Source organism: Pseudophryne corroboree, assembly GCF_028390025.1.
Source record: "Pseudophryne corroboree isolate aPseCor3 chromosome 3 unlocalized genomic scaffold, aPseCor3.hap2 SUPER_3_unloc_10, whole genome shotgun sequence".
Taxonomy (NCBI): Eukaryota; Metazoa; Chordata; class Amphibia; order Anura; family Myobatrachidae; genus Pseudophryne; species Pseudophryne corroboree.
In genome coordinates, this window is record NW_026967494.1 from 633659 (window position 1) to 640105 (window position 6447).

At 40.2% G+C, this 6447-nt stretch overlaps 1 pseudogene; it reads left to right on the forward strand.

The window, feature by feature from the left end:
* The first annotated feature begins 4500 nt into the window (after positions 1-4500).
* On the forward strand, positions 4501-4619 carry LOC134983241 (5S ribosomal RNA; annotated as a pseudogene).
* The last annotated feature ends 1828 nt before the right edge of the window (positions 4620-6447 follow it).

Below are 6447 nucleotides of genomic sequence, written 5' to 3' on the forward strand. Positions count from 1 at the left end.
GTACGCTATCGGATGATGCATGGAATACTGCTATAGGAGCCCATCGGATCTCTACTTCCTCTGTTAGATACCAGCAAATACAACTATACATTCTACACAGGGTGTATATGACCCCGGTGAGATTAGCACATATCGGGGGTGCTCACAACTCGCAATGCCCTAGATGTGGAGTCGTGGATGCAGATTTCTGGCATTTACTGTGGTTGTGTCCTGGCGTGTCTGTGTTTTGGACGGCGGTTATACAGATCTTATGTGACACAGGTATTCCCTCCTTCGTATGTACTCCTGCGCTTTGTACACTGCTGATTGTGGACGAGGAAGCCTTAGACCCACCTAGTAGGCGATATGTTATTAACCTATGCGCTTTAACTAGGGTCTGTATTTGCCGGCTATGGCTGGCCAGTGAGGCCCCGACATCTAGGGCGTGGATATCCCTGGTCAACAAAACAATTGCGCATGAAAAATTTGTGTTTCTGGCTAGGAAGGTGGAGAGGAAATGGTCCACAATATGGGGTAGATGGATGGACTCTAAATATTACAAAGTGAGATATAGCTAAACCCGTATTCTTCCTCGTGTGTCAGTATGGGATGTTGTGCGAGGGGGGCACCCCCGCGGCCGGTCTTGTCTTGCCTTGCTATGATATATGTAACATAATGTGACAATTCTGCTATGCTTATGAGTTTAAGGGAACTGTTATGCTTCGGATGTGTTGAACTAAGACACCGTTGCTATGTGACTATATGTTATATGAGTAATAATGTTTACTAAATGTATTATAGACTGCATACATGTACTGCTGTCTCCACACATGTTGGGTGTGGATAATGTTTGTGTGTTGTATGTGTGAAATGTTAAAGCAAAATTGAAAACCTCAATAAAAAATCTTGAATATAAAAAAAAAATGTTATCATAATGCTGATGCCATTGACCTGTGTGTGGCTGGCCGTGATGCTGATGCAAAGGAGATCAAAGCTGGTGGTGAAGGAAACCTGCAGAGTTCCAGCTTAGATGTGGAGAGGTGGCTCTCTAGGAGAAGGTAGATCTGATGGCGGGTAATAAAGTGCCAGATGTGGCAGCTTCTAGGTACACATTGTGGATCTTGTGGTGGCTGTGGTCTCTCAGGTTCTGGTCTAGGATTGGCTATCAACCATTGATGATCAGGAATCATTGATGGTCTATACCTGATGATAACTAGTTTTACCATCAAAGGAAGAGAGCCAGGTAGTTACCCATGTCTGGTCAGCTCACTGTTGGACAATAGGGAGTAAACAAAAAGGGACAATGGTACCTTATATGACTCACCCTTTGAGTGTCCACTGTGGTGGTAGTAAACAATAGAAAACTAGGTCTAACATGAATGCATTGCTCCAAAGGGTAACAGATAACGTAACACAATTGCATATATTAATATTAAGGTTGATTTAAACACAATATTGGGTGAGCAGTAATGGACATGTTATGGAGAATGAGGAAACAGATGAATGTATAGGGATATGGGGATAAAAAGTACATATCTGACATGAGAAATGAGGCATAGCTATATTGTCACAGACCTCTCATTTCCTCACAGTAGCCATGGGCCAGATGTTATTTCCCATCATTTACAGACTTCTGCCGCTGCACCGAGATGCTAGGCTGTCAGCCAGTAGCCCTGCACCGCTCCGGCTCTTACATATAGTGTGCTGTTCCAGCTGGGAATGGGATGCCCCATCCACCTCACTGACTATCATAATTCTTATCATATAGAACTAAAGAATACTTCGATATAGTGGGCAATATAAACTGCCAGACAACATTTGTGGTTTATGTAATCTCCTGCATTTGCGGTTGCCAATATGTCGGTAGAACAATACGCTCTCTAGGTTTTTAGAACATAGAAGATTCATTCTTAAAAAGTCAACTAAACACTGTGTACCTAGACATGTTTTCTCACTCCATGGAGGTGATTGTGGGGTTCTGTCCATACAGGGAGTTGAACATATAAAACAGACATTCCGAGGTGGGGATAGATATAACCTCCTCTGTAAGAGGGAAGCATACTGGATTTGTATGATAGATACTTTGTTCCCTCTAGGTCTCAACGAAAACATTGAGCTGAATAATATATGAATCAATATCTGTATGTTATTCTATTTTATCCTATAGCTTCCTTATTTTTCTTCTTTCCTCCCCCTCTTTTTCCATTGCTGTTTTCTTATCCTTCTGTTAAGAAACTTAGTCTATATATACATATATATCCTTTGAGATATCTACGGAGTATATTATACACATGGTACTTTGTATCTATCTCTGGATTATTCTTTGTCTAGTGTGATATGAGCAACAATAGACATATATATATATATATATATATATATATTCACCAATTTACACTGAATATGACGATGCACATGGCTTACTCAGATGGTCTCTGTCACAATGACTGATGATTCAGAAAAGATTTTTCTGTTTAATTATTATCTGTATACATTAGGAACATCTATTTGAATATTTTCTCTCCTACTATTATGAATACAGTGGTTTGGTCCGATATGCTTTGGGTGGGTTATAAATAGTTTATACAGCTGTAGGTATTTCCTCCACCTTAATCTTGCCACAACTTGTGATTTATTTGTTGCCTCTTCTCAATATACGTACCTAATAGATTAAACCTATAATATAAATGTATTCTCCAATAACAACCATTGGGGTGCCCTTCAACTGTTCTAAATGGCTGTAAACATTAAAACATATGAACAATTCTATATAAAGTAATTGAGTCTAGGTTGGATTTGAACCAATGACATCTCTCACTGTAGCTCAGTCACTTACTCACTGAGCTATTTTAGCTGTCTAGTTATTATGAGCTCTTTTGAAATACTTGTTTCTTGGAGCTTTCTAATTAAATTAATGGTTATACTCAGAGATTCCTTTTTATATTGAATATATGTTTTCAGAAAGTGGTGGGAATAACTTGAAACACGAAACCCCTTCAAAGGAATAGAGAGGATGATAAATATTCAAACTATATATAAAAAATAATCTCTATAAATCTCTATAAAGCAAGACGTATTTAATGTCAAAGTAATAAAGCAACATATTAGGTATCTGTGTGTCCATTAGAAATTCTATCTGTATATACATATATATGGGGATTAGTGTGTTCTTTGTTTTCCCACCACTATTTACTATAAGTACTAATTTTATTGTTTAAGCTTGATATTACAGGTTGAGTATCCCATATCCAAATATTCCGAAATACGGACTTTTTTGAGTGAGAGTGAGATAGTGAAAGCTTTGTTTTTTGATGTCTCAATGTACACAAACTTTGTTTAATACACAAAGTTATTATAATTATTGTATTAAATGACCTGTAGGCTGTTTGTATAAGGTGTATATGAAACATAAATGAATTGTGTGAATGTAGACACACTTTGTTTAATAAAGTTATTAAAAATATTGGCTACAATTACCTTCAGGCTGTGTGTATAAGGTGTATATGTGACATAAATGCATTCTGTGCTTAGATTTAGGTCCCATCGCCATGATATCTTATTATGGTATGCAATTATTCCAAAATACGGAAAAATCCGATATCCAAAATACTTCTGGTCCCAAGCATTTTGGATATGGGATACTCAACCTGTATCTGTATAGTTCCTTTTTCTTTTTAACAAAAGAGCCCCTGTATTAATTACATCATGTGGATCAACTCTATACAAATTAAGCAACACCGAGCATTCACTCAGGTGTGCATATCACCACTCAAAAGCCAATTGGATACAAATGGTTTAAATACCCATTTACTTCTTCATTGGGTATTCATATCTCCTGAGGAAACCGCCGTTTGCCTGTGGCGGAGAAACGCATTGAGGGTTGTAGCTACTGCCGGTCCATTGAAGGAGATTCATCCACTTCGTTTAACCCTGCTATAAACAAATTCATTGATCCTCACTGCTGTCACACGGGACGGAACGCTACTGCCCTCTGCTGTGCCGGGGCCCCCTGTCTGCAGACTGATCATCGGAGCTCGCGGCATCTCCCTCTGGTCCATCTGTGAAGGATACCTGCAGCCGTTTGTAGCTCACACTGCACTTTGCTATTGACGGGAACCAGCGGAGATTACCAACATTGGGTGAGAACACTGACCTATAAGTGAGGATATTGAACTACTTAAATTATCCACTTTCATACCGTGGGATCCCTCTGGTATATACATAAATTGGAGTCCTCCTACACTCTAATATGTTAATTAATGGACCGCAGTACTGCACATATCAGCTGATTCAGCTGCATTTAAATACAATCGATCTAATGTGAGTGATTACAGCTGAATCTGTGTACAGTTTATATACAATCAGAAATATTGTGGCTACATTTTATCTGGTTATTATTGGCATAACTGTTTTTATTGTGTTGAACTGTAATAAATATTAGAAATATTTTTATTTATATACCATCAGCGCTCTTTTATGTCTCTATTGAAACTTAAACAATCTATGGGCCTTAATGAAAGCATAAATTACTACCATACCCCACCGATAAAGCCTGATCTCGTCCGATCTTGGAAGCAAAACGGTGGTGGGCTGGGTCAGTATCTGTGAGGGTGACCCCCAGAGAATACCCGGTGTTGTAATTCGTGACCTCCTCGACTCTTAGCCAACAGAAGGATCACCACATTCTCCCTGAATCATTTCTTTTGCTTATTCTTCTGATCTGTGTACCGTTTCCCTTTATTCATTATAGATCCAAAATTGGTCAATACTAATCAGGATCTACATTTTTGACTATAATTCAGTTCAATGACCCTTGGAGGTCTTATTAATACAAGCTGAGCTTGTGCTGGTGGGATAGGATTAGGATGTAGAGCCAGAGTGTCTACATCCCTCCTGAAGTCTACTAATATAGACTAACCAGAACATTTCCAATTTTCTAAAAAATGTCTACATTTCCTTAAGTTTAATAATTGTGGTGGACTATATAAGTGTGGATTTTTTTTCTTAGAGTAATGAGTTAATAAAAGTTATGTTTTAATATCTTCATACTAACAAATATAAACAAGAGTGCACCCACACAAGAGTCTTCTGTAAATCCTTTTCTTCCCAGTTGTTTCTGACTCTGGGTGAACCACCAGACTTATCAATCAAAATACGAATCATTCGTACATATCATATGTTATTCTGGTACTCTATCATTATTGTTATCACTATTTTTTCTGTACCTTCAGAAAACTGGTGCGGAATCACGTCTACTTTGTGAGATACAATCTATATCGTCTGAGGCATCCAGTTGCCGCATAAGAGCTGCTATCTAATAATCAATATATTTGGTGCTCATTTAATACATGTAATATTGCATTAGCGCCTGATTTAGCTAGGTAATTATATCTTGCATTTTGTCATCTCACTGACGTGACAGGCTCAGCTGTCAGTGATGCAGCCCCACTGCGCCCACTCTCTCCGTACTCATACATACATGCCTTTCTGGGAGTGTCTCGTCCTGGCTGTCAGTCATGCAGCCCCACTGCTCCCAGTCTCTCCGTACTCATACATACATGCCTTTCTGGGAGTGTCTCGTCCTGGGTGTCAGTCATGCAGCCCCACTGCGCCCACTCTCTCCGTACTCATACATATATGCCTTTCTGGGAGTGTCTCGTCCTGGTTGTCAGTGAGACAGAGTCTCTGGCACAGCTGTGTAATCATGATGTGAGTGTGTGTGCTGAGTAGTGAGTACTGCTAGCAGCAAGTCTCACAGCTTAACTGCAGTGTAGCAGTGGGGTGTGGGGGGAGAAGGGGGTTGCTACACCAATGAGTCAAGGAATGGAGTAGTTGGATGGGACTCACACAGCAGGTGGTGAAAAACTTAAAAAGGAGGAGTGGTTGGAAGGGGAAGCAACTGGTAGGTTCAGAGGGGATTAGTGAGGGTAAGGACTCTCAAGGGAAATTGGAGTGGGAGCCCACAGGTTCCAAACTGGGTAAAGAGCAGCTTTTAGGAAGGAAATTGGTGAGCCAGACCCTGTGGTTGACCCTTCTCTGCCTCATGTGGGGTGGATCCTTGGACTCTCCAGTTCCTCAGGAGGCTGTGGATTCTTCTTGCCCACTACCTAGTGGTTCTGTGGTCATCTCAGGCCATGAACCTCCCAGATGCCAGGCCTCCAGATAAACATGAAATGGTCATGGAGGTGGTCCTGGGCTCTGTACAGGAGGAGGTAGAAAAAGCAAAGGAAAGTTGTGTCCCTTCTGAAGGGGCAATGGTAGACATTGTGAATGGTGAAGGGAAGGTTTTGTGGGCGAAGAGGGAGTTATGCCATATATTCCAGAAGCATGGGTCCTCAGCCTATATGATGGCCCACAATTAATGTGGCCTCTGTCTTGACCGACCAAGCTTGATTTATGGGCTTTTTAATTTTTTTTTAAGCAGGATAAAGGCTGATTTTTTTATTTCTGCAGTAGACTAGAAGAAGCCCA